This window comes from Delphinus delphis, chromosome 16 (genome assembly GCF_949987515.2).
Source record: "Delphinus delphis chromosome 16, mDelDel1.2, whole genome shotgun sequence".
NCBI classification, from domain to species: Eukaryota; Metazoa; Chordata; class Mammalia; order Artiodactyla; family Delphinidae; genus Delphinus; species Delphinus delphis.
The window spans coordinates 60,217,263-60,232,890 of NC_082698.1; the positions used below are offsets into that span (position 1 = coordinate 60,217,263).

The window sequence follows — 15,628 nt, forward strand, 5'->3', positions numbered from 1 at the left end:
AGGTTCGGATAGGTGCAGGGACTTGCCGAAGGTCACATAGCCAGTCAGCAGGCTGGAGCCGTGACTCTAGATCTAGGCTGATTTCCTTGATTCCAAGCCCCTGACACTTAGTTGAGAGCCAAAGGGACTGTATGGCTGGGGAGGAGGGCAGTACACGTTGGGGAGCGGTGGTGTAGGACAGGTGGAGTGAACACCTGGAGTCGATATGGAGCGATTGACAGAAAACTTTCTCTGCTGGTTAGGCTCTTTATCTTATCTGATGAGGCTCTTCCTCCCCATGCAGAATTCAGCAGGGCCCAGCAGTGCTGACTCAATGGCAAAGCTCACTGTCGCCATGGGGTCCCCTTCAGCTAGACAACCGCAAGCCCAGAAGTGACACTGATTCTGTCACATCCTCCCTCCAGGTATCCTCCCTGAGAGCTCAGGAGGGCCCATGTGGGAAGTGGTGAGCCAAAAGAGGAGCCTCTCCCCGCCCCCAGCTGTAACGTTTGTAACCCACAAAGGACAGACTTTGGCGTAGGAATCCAGAAGCTACGGCTGAATCTTTTTGTATTTAAAAATCACACGCAGAGAAACACAAAAAAATCTAGATTTCTAGCTTCTGCTCTGGGAAGAGGAGCACACAAGAGCTGAATTGACTTCCTCGCTGTGGCTGGTCTGCAGTGGGGCCAGCCGGGATGGGGGAAGGGAAGACCCCCTGCTCCCTTTCCTCTCCCCTCCCGCCCCCCACCCTCGGCCGAGGTACGCCTTCAGGGGAGCCGGGCAGGGGAGGTGACAGATGCTGAGCAGCTGACTGGGGAGGTGGGGGTCTGTCTCCACGGACCCCCTGGTGTGTGTTGGGACGAGCGGGGACGTGACTTGGAGAACGTGCGTCTTGGGGACGAGGTGGGGGGGGAAGGAGGGAAAGTGAGACAGGGGAGGAGGGCGGGGCTAGCATTGACCCCGCCCACTCCGGGGAGGAAGAAGACTCCTCCCACCGTCCGAGAGGAAAGCCGCCAGGCTGGGGAGATGCTGAGCTCAGCGCTTTAGTCGTTGGGCTGCTGGGTGGGGGGCAGGGCGAGCGGCTGGCGCCTTTCTGGGGAGGGCAGAAGAGCGGGGAGAAGGGGAGGGAGGAGAGGCTGAGGAGGCCCTCACAACCCTGAGGCAGTAACTCTCCTCGGGCCGGGTCCGCTAACAAAGCCGTCTCTGTTGGGGTGGGGGAGGCCTCCTGGGTGCACGCAGAACCTTATGGGGGTGGGCGGGGGAGTGTCTGTGAGTCACCACCCTACACCCTGACTTAGGCCCAAGAACCCACGTCAGAGAGGCAGAGCCCTTGTGCCCTCTGACCCCAGGATTTGTTTGGTGGAGGGAGTGCAGGGAGCAGTGCCTGCTCCTATAGGGCTGCAGGTCAGAACTGCCCGGGCAGCCCCCGGGGACTTTTATTTAAGGCAGCCTTATAAAAAAGCAGGGAATATCAGCTTGGGAGGGGAAGGAAGAAAACCCTTTAGACCTACTTGGCACAAATGGTTACCCGGGCCAAATGGATGGGTGGCTATTTTTGAGCTGACCTACATACCTATTTGCCTCTTTATCTTTTTATTATCACACATAGTTATTATGGGAGCTTTTCTTTAGCACTCAGTGCAGCTGCTGCATTTGCTGAGGGCTGCACAATGAGGCGTGTTGCCTCATTCTCCCAGGAAGTTTTAAGAGTCTCTGGCCCAGGGAAGAAGGACATCAATAGGCCTGCAGAAGCTTCACCAAGTTCTTTCCCCAAGGAATGGGATCCGAACCTGGATGCACCACGTCCAGAGCTTGTTAGCCTTGGAGGCCAGGAATGACATTCAGATTTGGCAACAATGTGCCTGGGTTTTGCCCAGGCCGGCCTAAATGGGCCTCATTGTTTGCCAAAGTTGACCTGTGGTCCTGCAGCCCCACACTATGGCAGGTGGGGCTTCCCTTCACAGATGGAGAAACTGAGGCAGAGATGAATTGTGGACAGAACTGGTTTGGGATTTCCTGCTTTGATTGTGGAAGTAACTCTGTTATCTTAAGTAGAAACAAGGAGAGCCTGGAACTTTCTATTTTACTTTTGTTCAGCTTCACTAAGGCCTCCCTCTCAAACCTTTTAATAGCTCCCCACTGCCTTTAGAGCAAGTCTGGCTCCTTACCTTGGCCTCACCTTGGCCCTTGACTATCTCTAGCTGCACCTCCCTCCCAAAGCCAGGAGGGAAAATCACAGATGGTTCTAATTACCTCTGAAACGCTCTTAAATTTTCCATAAAGTACAGTATGCCTGGCTTTGTGTATACAACTTTGCACAGTAATATGTATGTAGATGTGCAAAATATATACAGCCATGTACAGTGGATCATAAAGAGAACATCAACAAAGTGTAAGCATATAATTTACAGTATTTTTAATCACTCCAAAGAGAAACAGACACATAGATATGGAGGTGAGACTGGCAGAGGTGACAGCAGATTTCTGTCTCCTCCCATCTGGTGCCCTCTCTAGGGCATGAAATCCTTGGCCCATGGGGAGGAGAATGGGGGCTGCTTGCCCTCCTTAAAATGCTCTTTTTGGCTTGGATTTTTCTTTCCAGGCTGGTATAATTGACTTCGCCCAGGTGCCCTGTGCCCCGTGGGATGCTTTTCCTCTGTGGTCTCAAGTGTTTTCCCTTCCAGCTTGTTCCCATCTTCACACAGATTACTTTTCCCAGATGCCCTTCTAGCTCCTTCTGACTCACACTCCAAGCTTGTCTCAGCTCAGGGCCCTCCAGGAGCCCCTTTTGAGCACACTTGGGAAGCTCCATGTCCCCTGGCCGGGGAGTGCAGGGCCAGGGAGTCCAGTCCAGAACTGCTTGCCTTTGAAGCCAGTGCTCAGTTCCCAGAGCTGTGGATGTGTCGCTCTCCTCTCACTTGATGTATATTGAAATTATCCTATCCTGGGTCTGATGCTCCATCAATTTGTAAACTCCTTCAGAGGTCACCTATTTTAAATCTTTAAACACTCACCACCACAACTACCCCCAACACACACACACCCCTAACCTCTATATGTTAGATACATATGGTATATGCTCAACAAGTATTCGGCCCGGAATCGAATGGCAGTAGAGCTTGCCTGTGGCTCAAGGCCAATGTGATGTCAGTGAGAAGTCTCCCTTGACCCCTATCAGGCAGTGGGGAACTCTACTTGCCCTGAACTCTGATAGTGTGTATTATTATCACAGAAAGTTAAAACTGAAAGAGGTATTTCCCTTCTTGTCAGATGAGAAGATTAAAGGGGAAGTGGCCTGGAATGGGAACCAGATCCCATGGTCTGCTGGCTTCACTGGCCCTCTCTCCTGGTGGCCCCATCCCTTCTCCTCTGTTGTTTCCTTTCAAAGTACTCATCCCATATGTAATTATCCATGTATTTATCTGTGTGGATGTACAATGCCTGTCTTTCCCATTAAACTGTAAGCTTGCCAAGGTCTGTATCTGTTTCATCCCGGAGCTCCAGTGCCCTGCACAAAGCCAGGTCCCCAGAGTTCCCAACACATATATATGAAAAAGAAAATGAGTATCCATGTGGCCTGAGAACCTCCTTCTACTTCCCCAGGGCAGCACTGAGATTGGCTCAAAAACTGCGGAGTTGACAGGCCTAGTGTTCCGTGTCAGGACCTCCAAGGCAAACACCCTGTCCTGAGCTTAAGACCTAGGAGGGAAGATAAGACACCCTGTGAATAACCCTAATGCAAGGAAAACAGCTGAGCTGGGAATGATAGTCAGACTTGGTGTTGCAATCAAGCAGTGGTGTGGGAGGCAGATCAGAGGTTTGAGACCTGAGGCCAGGAACCAGTTAGATAGTGATGGGAGAAAACTGAAAAAAAAAAAAACACCTTGAGTGTCTGTGGCAGGATAACAGTTAAATAAACTATAGTACATCCAAATCATGGAGTATTATGTGGGTGTTAAAAAGAGTGACGTCAGTTTTGGAAAAATGCCCGATACGTTGTTGGGCAAAAAGAACAAGTTGTAGAACAATTTGTAACCTCTAATCTCATTTTGAAAGAAAAACAGAGGACATTCCCCTGCAGACACACACTTACATGTGCAGAGAAAACATCTAGAAGGATACTGGAAAAACTGCCCCCAGAGGTTATCTCTGAGGGATGGAGGGGTGGGAGAGGCTTTTAGTTTTTCACGTTATATCGTGTTTTTTTTTTCAGGTTAAAAAGTAAGGTTACCTTTATTTTGCTTTGTAGAAACACTGGAAATAGGATTTTTTTAAAAAATAAATTTTATTTATTTATTATTATTATTATTTGGCTGTGTTGGGTCTTCGTTGCTATGCATGGGCTTTCTCTAATTGTGGCGAGTGGGGGCTACTCTTCGTCATGGTGCGTGGGCTTCTCATTGCGGTGGCTTCTCTTACTGTGGAGCACGGGCTCTAGGCATGCGGGCTTCAGTAGTTGCAGCACTCGAGCTCGGTAGTTGTGGCTCGCGGGCTCCAGAGTACAGGCTCAGTAGTTGTGGCGCACGGGCTTAGTTGCTCCGCGACATGTGGGATTTTCCCGGACCAGGGCTCGAACCCGTGTCCCCTGCATTGGCAGGCGGATTCTCAACCACTGCGCCACCAAGGAAGCCCTGGAAATCGGATTTTTACCATGAGCTCTTTTTGTGTTTTGGCTATTGCAGGATTGCGGGTGGGGTTGGGGGTTGGATAAAGAGGTGGGGTGGGGCTGCAGCAGTGGAGACCCAGTGAGAAGTACTGCAGCTCCTGGACAGATGGGGGAAGGGTCTGGGAAGGCTCTGTGGTTCCAAATGGGGAGAAGTGAGGATGGCTGTGGAAATGGAATGTGGGAAGCACAGGGCAGTGTAGGGGAGGCTCATTCAAGATGACTGACCTCCACAGTGCCTGTGACCCTGGGTAGGGGACAAGGAGCCCAAGACCAGGAAACCTTAACTTTTGGGAACAAGGGCAAGGAAAGGAAGGAGGTCGACCTTTAGGACCCTACGGATTCCTTGGCTGTTTCACCATCCTTTGGGTACAGACCGTTCTGGCTGCAGCTTGGAAACAAACAGAGCAAGGAGGGGCCAAAGCCAAAGGCGGCAGGGGGAGTCTGCCTTTCGCAGGGCCCGGCGGTGCCGCCTGGGTCTGTGCCCTCCTCCTGCTTGTTCTTGTGGGCTCACTTCCAGGCTTGGGTGAAAGGCCAGGGCTTCTGGCCCCTTCTGGAGGCGAAGCCCCTGACTAGGATCAGGAGCAAAGGAAACCAGAACAATGCTGTTCATGGAGAGATTGGGAGAGAGGGAGCTGAGTTGGGGCAGGAGAAGTTTCTTGGCTCAGAGAAGCCAATACAAGCCTGGAGAAGGTCAAAGATGAAGAATGTTCTGTGATTTCTAAGACAGCAGCTCATTTATCTCAGAAATACTTGCTCTGAGGCTGAGTACAGTGGTAATGCTGCCACCATGCAAGCTGGGTAAACCCTCCTCAGAGGCACTGTGTTTGGAGTCATATCTCCAGGTCTCCCTCCAAAAGTTCCTGTGAAAGGCAGGAGCGAGACGTCTGCCCAGGGCCATGGGGCACTTTCATGGGGGTCTATTCAGTCAGCACTCCAACCTCCTAAAGGAGGTATTCTTTTACAAAGCAGGAAACTAAGGCTGGGGAGGATGGTGCCTTGCCCAGGACCACATGGTTAGGAAGTGTTAAAACTGGGGTTTGAAACTGGGTGTGCCTATGTCCCACTTATAATTTGGTTGCTTGGAGCTCAGAACACATTTTCCCAACAAAATAATGCTGTAAGTAGTGGTTTGGTTGCCATAATGGCCTAGCTCACCCAGGGTATAGCCAGAATTAATTCTATGTTTCACTGCGGTTGTGGATGAATCAGGCTTCTGCGGGCTAGCCTGGAAACCCACAGAAGAGGGAAAATGCATTTCAGGGTGTGCCCAGCTGGGAACTCTTGCCCTCACCATAGCGCCTGATTCAGGGCAAGTAGGGAATGTGGTGGCTCAGGGAGCGCTTGTCCATTTCCAGAGCTCTTCCAGCAAGCCCTGGTGAGTTCTAGCTGTTCACCGGAGGGGGCAGAGCTCTTGGCAAGTTTGGAGTTTCTAAGACAGGGAGTGTTACGTGAGAATGTGCACTGATTTTCAGACTCTGACCATCTTAGGCCTTTCTCTTTCTTCCTTACACTGCCTCTCAGCTTCCTGCAGTCATCTTCCATCTTCTTCCCCTAGGATGGAGCACTAAAGGCAAGATCTAGGGTTTATTTTCACAACGGAATCTGATGTCTGCCTATGAAGTAGGTGAGTGATAATGACTGCACAGGGTTAGGAGTGATGGAGATCAGAGCAGCTGTTGAGAGAAGCAAGGATCCATCAAAGCTTTTAGAGTGACTTCAGGGAGAGCAGTCATTCATTCAACAAACATTTGCTGTGGGTGTGCTGGGCACTGTCCTCCTTCCTGTCATGGCACTTCTGTTGCCAAAAGAATCCTGGGAATGACTGACTGTGAGTTCCAAACCCAGAATCTTAGCACTGGAAGAAGTCTTTTTCCAGATGGAAACTGCAGTCATTCATTAATTCAGGAAGGTCTAACTGTCAGGCTAACTACTGAGAATACATAAAGCCTGAAATTGAGATCCAGAGGAAGGTCGGAAGTGACTTGCCCAATATCTCAGTCCAGGGTCCCAGTGCCTGGACTAGTACCTGCCCCTTCTGGCCACAGTCATGGCCTTCCTGCCTCAAGATATATCCCAGTCAGCTTTTAGGATTTCTCTGGTTTGGAGTCTAGGGCCTAGGGGAAGGCCACAGAGAAGTAGTAGGATTCCTTTTTTATGGACAATAACAATGCCTGGGTTCTCCCCTGGAGTGAGAACTAGATTTCCCACTGGTGGTGTTCAGTAGACATAGAAGACTATTCTCAGTTCTATCAATGAGCCATCTGATCTCTAAATTCCAGGTCTTCACAAGCACTGTTACCTTTGCTTGAAGCTCCCTTTCCCAGGCTCCTCTGTCTGGCTAATTCCTAACTGCCCTTTGGGTCTCAGTTTGAAGAGCTCTCCCTCGAGGACTTTCCTGGGCCCCCAATGTTCTTAGGTCTCCCTGCTCTGTGCTCACCCACAGCACTCTGGACTCCACCTAGGATAACCCTGGACCCTTGGGATTGTTCTTGCTTATTGAATGCCTTTCTTTCCACTAGACTGTGATCTCTGGGAGGGGTAGACGCCATGGCTGCCTCTCCTTTGTTTGTACATTTGTTTTTAGCAATTGTGTGCCCTTTATCAATCATTGTTAACTTAGTACACAGTAGGTGCTCAATGTGCAGTTGGGAAAGACTGTGATCCATGGCTACAGGCAGGGCCTTCCGGTGAGTGACTTCCACTCAGGTCGTTCAACAACCGTTTATCAAGGACAAGCATACCCACAGGGTACAAAGATGACTTGGAAAAAGAGACTCACCGCCTAGTAGAGGAATTGATGATCCAGAAGCCAGTTTAAAAACGGAAAAAAATCTCTTCTAACCAGAGAGTTCAACCCCCTTCCTGAGTCCCTTTCCCTCTCTCCTGGCCCATTGATCCTTGGCTACTTGGGCTGGAGCCCAGCATCTGCCTCTGAGTTTCAGGACCCTACCCAGGCCCAGAACAATCCAGGCCTAGTGTGGGGCTGCACATAGGCGTCTGGTGGCAGGTCCAGGGAGCTGAGACACAGGGCAGACAGAGCACTGGGCTCTCCAGTTTCCTCTGGTCAGCTCTACACCACACGCCAGAGCTTTTAGCTGTTTTGGAGAATTCGTTAAGAAATCACCTTACTGTCAAATTCATCTGGAGAGAAACTTTGAAGGTAAAGGCTTACATTCATTTCAAGGGTTTGAAGTGCTGGTCTTTAAATAGTTACCCCTAAAGTGTCAGGAGATCTGGGTCCAAAAACCTTGAATTACTGATCTCGGTTGTTCCTCCCAATTTCCCAGAGCCTCAGTTTTGTCATCTGAAGGAGGTTTTGTCATGAGGAACATGAGATGCTATTATGTGACAGTGCCAAGCAAGTCGAAGATGCTTCAGGATGAATGGGAAGGTAAGTGCTCACAGTCTGGTCACTGGAGGCTCACCCAGTAGGGAGGGCACAGTGGAAGTGGCCTCCTGGGGTCCTTCAGTGGGCTTTACGCGGTGCAGGTGACCTAAGGCCGAGGATAGCGAGAGGCAGCACTAGGACCCAGGGGCGGAGTCTGGAGCCGGCTCAGCCGGGTAAGTTCACAGCCAGAACACAATGTTCTCAGTGTACCCACAGGAAACCCTGAAGAGGAGAACTGCACATGGCCTTCTGCTGGGTGTGTTCTGGTCCTAGCCTTTTATTCTTTTTCCTAACCTCAGTCCCCACTTTCACATCCTGTAACCTGCAGAGCTGCCTGCCCCACCCTGGTGGGTTGGTCCCAGGCCCCAGGAGAGCAATCAATGCAGGAAGCCCAAAGCCTGGCTGGCCTTCACCATTTTCAAATAAGACCGTTTGCCTCTAACCTTGGTTTCCTGAATCAACCCTTTGTGATGGAAACTTTTCACAGTGCGGAAGGCAGACACAGGGGACAAAGCTGAGTTTCTAGCTGAGGCGAGGGTCTTGGCTCATGTGCAGGGAAACAGCTGATGCCTCTGGACCATCTCCTCCCTTCCTCCCTTAAGTCCAGGCCCCACCTGGGACGGGGTGAGGGCCTCCACGGCTGCTGCATAAATCAAAAGGAACTGGGAGCTGCCTGGGGAACCAGGGCCAAGTTTGGAGCAGAACATCCTATGATGTGGTTCCTAGTTTTTATTTCCACGAATGCTATAATATGTTGTCCCACCGAGCTATTTTTATTGAATGAAAAAATTTTTAAAAAGCAAACCTCTGCAAAACCAACAGCCCTCCGTTACAGGGAAGGACAAGGTGAACTTTTCACTTCCTTCCCCGCAGCCTATCAACTCATCTGCGGTTTGGTGTCACCCACACTTCCATACTATATTCAATCTCAATTTTTGCCTCCTCGTTTTTGAAGCTGCGAGAGCAAGGCTCTTAAACCCATGTTGCTCCTTAACGTTGCGTGAGACTTTCAAAAGAGTTTTCTTAGTGAGTTCTCACAACTGATTGCAGAATGGCCAGATGCCAGCCTTGAGGCAGAGACGAGCCCGGAGAGAGTGGACAGTCAGGGAGAGTCTGTGAGCAGCCAGCACCCAGCCATACTCTGGCTCCCTGCGCTACTGGGGGCTACAAGTAAGGAGCAAAGCTCTTCTTTTATAACACACCACATATCTGCCTCCTTAATGAAGGGCCTGGCCATTGAAAATAAACCCCAGTGCTTATATTAAGCTCTTTTAATAGGGCTCCTTCCACTCTGGCATTTCAGAGTGTTTTCCCAAATATTGGTTTGTAAGAGAGTTTTAGTGTGTCCTCACCCCATGCCTATAAAGAGATTCGACTGGGTGCTTCCCATACTTATCCAAGCTCAGGGATTCCTTTCTTGGAGAAGGAGCTTCCCAAAGCTGGCAGTGCGGCTACTCCAGGGAAATCTGCACAAAACTTGCAGCCCCCAAAGACCTGGGTTCTAGTCTTAGTTTTTCCAATTTGCTGTGTGACCCTGTGCAAGTCACTTTCCTACTCAAGGCTTCAATACCCTCATTTATAAAAGTAGAGGATTTGGTTAGACATCATTGCTGTTACAGGTGGAATTGTGTCCCTCCTCAAAATTTACATGTTGAAGTCTTAACTTCGGTACCTTAGAATGTGATCTTATTTGGGGATAGAACTCAATAGAGGTAGTTGAGTTAAAGTGAGGTTCAGTAGGGTGAACCCTAATCTAATATGACTGGTATCTTTATAAAAAGGGGAAATTTGGACACAGACACATGCATAGAGTGATGATGATGTAAAGAGACATTGGGAGAAGATGGTCATCTACAAGCCAAGGAGAGAGGCCTGGAACAGATCCCTTCCTGCACAGCCTCCAGCAGGAACCAACCACGGTGGCATCTTGATCTTGGACTTCTAGACCTCAGAACTGTGAGACTATTAAGTTTCTGTTTAAGCTGCTCAGTCTGTGTACTTTGTTATGGCCGCCCTAGTAGGCTCTTATGGCAGCCCTAGCTCAAATGAATACAGTTGCTAAGGCCCTTCAGCTCTTAGTCTATGGGATTCTTTCCTGCCATTGCTTGGTGGTTTCTTCTGCCCCACATGGCCTTTCTGTTGCCCTCTCCCAGTGAGTGAATGACACCATGTGTGTGAAGTACTTAGCACAATGCCCCACATATAGTTACTCTTCAGTATATATTAACCATGATGAGTCCCCAGTGCCTGGGTATGACTTGTACCTACCCTGAGAGCTATTGCGCCAAAATGAGAGGTGTGGGTGCTGAGCCCAGGCCCTCATGGTCACTCATGCCTTCATTACTGAAGCCTTTCCCATCCCCCTTGGCAGCCTTTAAATTGAAGAGTATTAAATTGGCACCTTCCAGGAGCCTAACTCTTTTTCATGGAAAGTTCATTTTGGCCACAAAGCCAGCAGGACTCAAAAGAGACTGCAGAGGCTCAGAATGGGAGATGGTTTCTCTGTCCTTGGACTCAGTGATCCCCGGGGTCATGAAGAGCTGCAGAACGCTGAGGTTAAGGCCCTGCTTTTCTATTTGCCTAATAAGGATGCCCCTTGGCTGCAGCATAGTGGATAAGGCTTAACTACAGGCGCAGCCAGAGCTTATGCTCCCAGACAACAAGGCGCGGCCCTCCTCCCTGGTCCTCCATCCCCCCTTCTGCTTCTTTTCTAGCTCTCGGAATGAATACTCCACTGTACTGAGAGATGGCATGGGGATGATGTCCTGCTTTCTTCCTGGCTCCTAAGTCCATAGGTCTCTGGAGGCCATAGCACCTGGTCCTCCAGCTGCAATCTCAGGCTGGCTGAGAGTCTGATTTTCCTTTTCATGATCAGGAGTGCTTTCAAAAAGCACTGTAGCCTTGAGCATTGAAGCAGGATCACAGAATGAGCCTTGAGTCTTCTCTGGGCAGTGACACTGGTCCAGGATAGGAAGTCCTAGGTTGTCCTCGAGGCACTATGTTGGAGAGCTAAGTTGCCCTGACTTCACAGAAGATTCCAGATTTACTATATTTTGGAGACTGCAGAAAGTTACGTGGGTAGAGTCTGACTTCAACAGCCCGCAAACATGACCTTTGGGTTTGCTAAACAGATGAAATGCCCATGCTTGTGTGGTTTATCTTCAAATATATGCCTGGAGACTTCTGAGAACAAGGAGGGGGAGAGAGGGTGTGGGATTTTACTTCAGGCCTCCGGGGCCAGGGAAGGAAGGAGGAGAAACCATTTGGGGGGAAAAACATCTCTCCGCAATGTCCATATACTTTATATTTGATCCCTTCAAGCTGCCTCTTATCCTGGTTTGGCTCAGAGCCCAGAAGGGAGGCTCCTTCAATAATTCTGAGCTTAGAACATCTGCCTTTCCCTAAAAATAAGTAAATAAATACAAATCTGTAAATATTTACTTTCCAGCCAGAGCAAAAATACTGTGAACAGTACTGCCTAGTGGTCTGTAAAGACCACCTCTGATGCGTCATACCAGCCTAAGGGTCTAACCCTTCCAGGTCTTGAGGAGCCTGCTTCCTAAGTTACTTATTGTAAAAGTCAGGATTGTTGGCCTTTTTCTCAGGTGTACCCTGTCCGTGTCAGAGAAATGCTCTTTTGATGGAAAGTAGAGCACGGTGAATGAGGCTCAAAACAATCTGGTTCTTGCTTCCTTCTTCTGAGAGGTCGCACCCCTCCCCTGTTTACATGCTCAGCTCCAGCCACACCAAATGACTTGGAGTTCCATGAATGCGGCCCTGCCTATGCACGTGCTGTTCCCTGTACTTGGAATGGTTCTCTGGCTTATTCCCCTCTAACCCCAATTGAACAGGCATGTTCAGGCCCAGGCTCACCTTCTCTAGGAAAGTTTCCTTGTTATCTCCCCTTCTTTCCCACCTCCAAGACTTCTTGGCTTCCACAGCACCCCATATAGACCAGAGTCATGGAGTTATGGTGCTGTATAGATTCCATATGTGTTTACTTGTCTGCTTTTTCATTGGTCCAAGTGGTTTCCAAAACTGGCTGCAGGAGGGTCACACGAGACCCCCAGCCATAGACCTACTGGACCCCAGGAATGAAACCAGGGAGTATTTTTATTAAGCTTGGTTCTGAGGCACAGCTAGGTTTGGGAACTATTGCTCCATCTTTGTACTTCTATTGACTACATATTACCAGAGACATAGTAGGCCCTCAAGAAATGTCTGACTCTTCTAATAATTTCTCTCTTGTAAACTCTTCTTGTTTTCACTTCCTTCCCTTGCTAGCCCTAGACCAACAATTTGCTTACCCCCTTGCCCTTACCGTGTAAGACTGTAACCACCAACTATTCATTTTTTCCATTCCTACTGCCAGGCTGCCCGGAGTTGCTGGTATACTTCCCCAACAATTGGTGCCACTGCAAATTCAGGGACTCAGACTGGAAATGGCCCCTGAATGTGCTTGGCAATCCTCTGACCCTGGTCAGCTCCCTCCCATTCTTCACAGGGACCATTCCCAAGCCCACTGCTCCTGCTTTGTCCTGCTCCTGCCGCAGGCCATACACCAATTTGCCTCCTCCATCACAGAGAACACAGAAGCCATCTGATGGGAACTCCCTTACCTTCCTGCCACCTCACCGACACATTTACCCGCATCAGCACTATCCTTTTACCCTCCCTCCCTCTAAGGGTAATCGCTCCAGCTGGGCTCTGGCTCCCATCCCTTCCACTTCCTCAGGGACCTTACACCCTCAATCATGCCCTCTTTCTCTTTGACCTATCCCCAGAACAAACGTCTTGACTATGCGTCCTCCTTTAACCATCACCCTCTTTGTCCCCCATTTTTGCCTCTGCTTCCCACTGAACTTCTTAAAGATGTTGCCTAGATTTGGCCCCGTATTTTCACCTTCCACTCACCCTCCCAGCCACAGCAGTCTGGCTCTGCCCCCGCTGTACCACAAAGGTGGCTGCTCTTGAGACAAGGTCACCAACAAGTTCCTAGGTAAAATCCCAAGGCCTTCTCCACCCCCGTCAGCTCATTGCTTGGCTATACCAGATACTGGTATTTGCAGCAGGCTCCTTCTTTTTTTTTTTTTTTTTTTTAATAATTTTATTTATTTATTTACTTATTTGTTTATTTATTTATTTATGGCCACATCAGGTCCTCGTTGCTGCACGCGGGCCTTCTCCAGTTGCAGCAAGTGGGGGCCATTCCTTGCTGCAGTGCATACATAGGCCGCTTATTGCAGTGGCCTCTCCTGTTGTGGAGCACAAGCTCTAGGCGCGCGGGCTTCAGTAGTTGTGGCTCGCGGGCTCCAGAGCGCAGGCTCAGTGGTTGTGGCGTACGGGCTTAGCTGCTCCACGGCATGTGGGATCTTCCCGGACCCGGGCCCGAACCCGTGTCCCTTGCACTGGCAGGCAGATTCTTAACTACTGCGCCACCAGGGAAGTCCAGCAGTCTCCTTCTTAAAACATCCTTTCTCCTGGTTTCCCTGATACCACATTCCTCATTTTCTGGCTGTCTCTGGTTACTTCCTGCCAGTTGCTTTCCTGGGCTCCTCCCCCTCCTCTTCCTGTCCCTTAGATCAGGGGTCCCCAACCCCTGGGCCACCGTACCGGTCCGTGGCCTGTTAGGACAACAGCAGGAGATGAGCGGCGGGCGAACAAGCGAAGCTTCATCTGCTGCTCCCTGTCACTCGCATTACCGCCTGAACCATCGCCCCCCACCATCCGTGGAAAAACTGTCTTCCACGAAACCGGTCCTTGGTGCCAAAAAGGTTGGGGACCGCTGCCTTAGATGCCAGGGTTCCAATTCTCTTCTTACTCTGTGGGCTCTCTCCCTGGGCAATACCATCCATGCCCACCTTTGGTTGCATGTCTCTAGGTGGGTGAGTCCCAAATCTAACTCTAGCCCAGCTCACTCTCCTGAACTATATGTAGACCATAGAGTCACCTGCCTGCTGGACATCTCCTTGAGCCTGCCTCTCTCCCTGTACTCCTGTCTCAGTGAATAGAATCCAGTCCGTCAGCTACTGACACAAGAAACCCGGGTGTCCTCCCTGAGTTCTCCAAGTTTGACCAGTCACGAAGTCCCATATATGCTACTTCTTGAGTAACTCTCAGATAAAATCTATCATCTTGTCCTTATACTCTATGAATTAGCCATAACAAAGCACCTGCAGCCCCACAGAAGCACGATGTCCTTCCTCACTCTTGAGCCTTTGCATATTTTGTTCCTTCCATCTAGAAAGTCTTTCCTTCCCACCCCACCTACTTGTTCTTCAGGTCTCAGCCTAAACACCATCCTCCTAGGAAGTCTTCTCTGACCCCTGCTCAGCTGCATTAGCTGTCTCTGATTTTACAGCATTTCTGCTTTCTGTTATCAGACAGTTTTTTACACTGAAAATTGCTCTTTTCTCTTTCTTAATATATTTATAAACTTGAGGCTGATGACTGTGTTTTGTTTGACAGCATATCCTCAGCATTAGCAGATGCTAAACACATAGTAAGTGCTCAAGAAATGTCTGTGAAATGAGTAAAAGACGTTTGGAAAGAAACATCCTCTCTGTTGTTGCTGGTAACAAACTATATTGTTTCATTACCTTCCCTAAAGAGCTTGTATTATAAAAATGAAGTAAGCGGATTCTGGATAAACAGCTTCTCTAGGGCGACTTGACAGGCTGCAGAAATTAAAGTATCTGGAGAGGTGGAGACCAGCTCATGGATGCTGACATGTGGGACTACCATTGGGCCCACGTGCAGGAGCCTATGAGAAGGGCAGCGGGCCACCAGCATCATTTGCCCAGGCTCCTACCATGGCTGTTTTGGACACAGTTTCCGTTTGTTCCACAGCTTCCACTTGTCAGTAGAGCATTATGGAGAACTCTGGGCTGAGCTCTGGCTTATTGTCTTGGCTCTGCCCACCACCTACCTCAATTACGTTAGGCTTTTCTCCACTCTGGATGCTGCACTGTAAGTAGCTAGCACAGCTTCTAAAACAGGGTAAACATGCAACAAATTCATTCACTCAGTAAATACCTGTAGCACACCTACTATGTGCCAGGTAGTGTTCTAGGTACTGAATATACAGCAATGAATGACACAGACAGGGTCCCAACGTCCTATTTGTCAACCAGGGGGATGAACTAGATGATCTCTAAGGTCTGTTCTATTCAGCTCTAAAATTCTCAGACTCCCTCTTTGACCAGATGCAAATTAACAAGGCAGGCTGGTGGCGAAGCATCCTGCTCCCGTCTCATTCTCCCACTCTTCTCCACCCTTGGTGCCATCTCCATCCCAAACTCAGCTCTGGGAAACAGGAGAAGATCTGGTATCATCTGTACTCTGCCTGCAACCCAAAACTTTCCCATGTATCTGTCAGTTAAGCCTTTTCTCTTTTGTGGAAAGGATCTGTCTTGGTTGGAACTTTGGGCAATTACAAGGAGGCCAGGCAAGGTATTTTAGGCAAAGTTAGGTGCTTTGGCAAAAGGAGAGGGAGAGGCAGAATGGCCTTCTCCTCCAAGTGTAGTATCTCTTGGGTTTGCCTGAAAGGGAACCACATCCTTGGGCAGGTTCCTCCTCTTTGTTGTGGATGA

The 15,628-nt window shown here is 49.5% G+C and overlaps 1 protein-coding gene across 3 annotated transcripts in view; it reads left to right on the forward strand.

The window, feature by feature from the left end:
* The first annotated feature begins 6,203 nt into the window (after positions 1 to 6,203).
* Positions 6,204 to 15,628, forward strand: part of ASCC1 (activating signal cointegrator 1 complex subunit 1) — a 122,292-nt gene continuing 112,867 nt past the window's right edge. The window contains exons 1-3 of one of the 3 annotated variants that reach the window (XM_069541538.1): positions 6,204 to 6,272; positions 7,936 to 8,039; positions 9,818 to 9,992. The gene's annotated coding sequence lies outside the window, so the exon portion shown is untranslated. Of the gene's footprint in view, positions 6,273 to 7,653; positions 7,809 to 7,935; positions 8,040 to 9,092; positions 9,207 to 9,817; positions 9,993 to 15,628 lie in introns of those variants that run through there. The other 2 variants (XM_069541539.1, XM_060034833.2) reach the window with 2 other exon arrangements.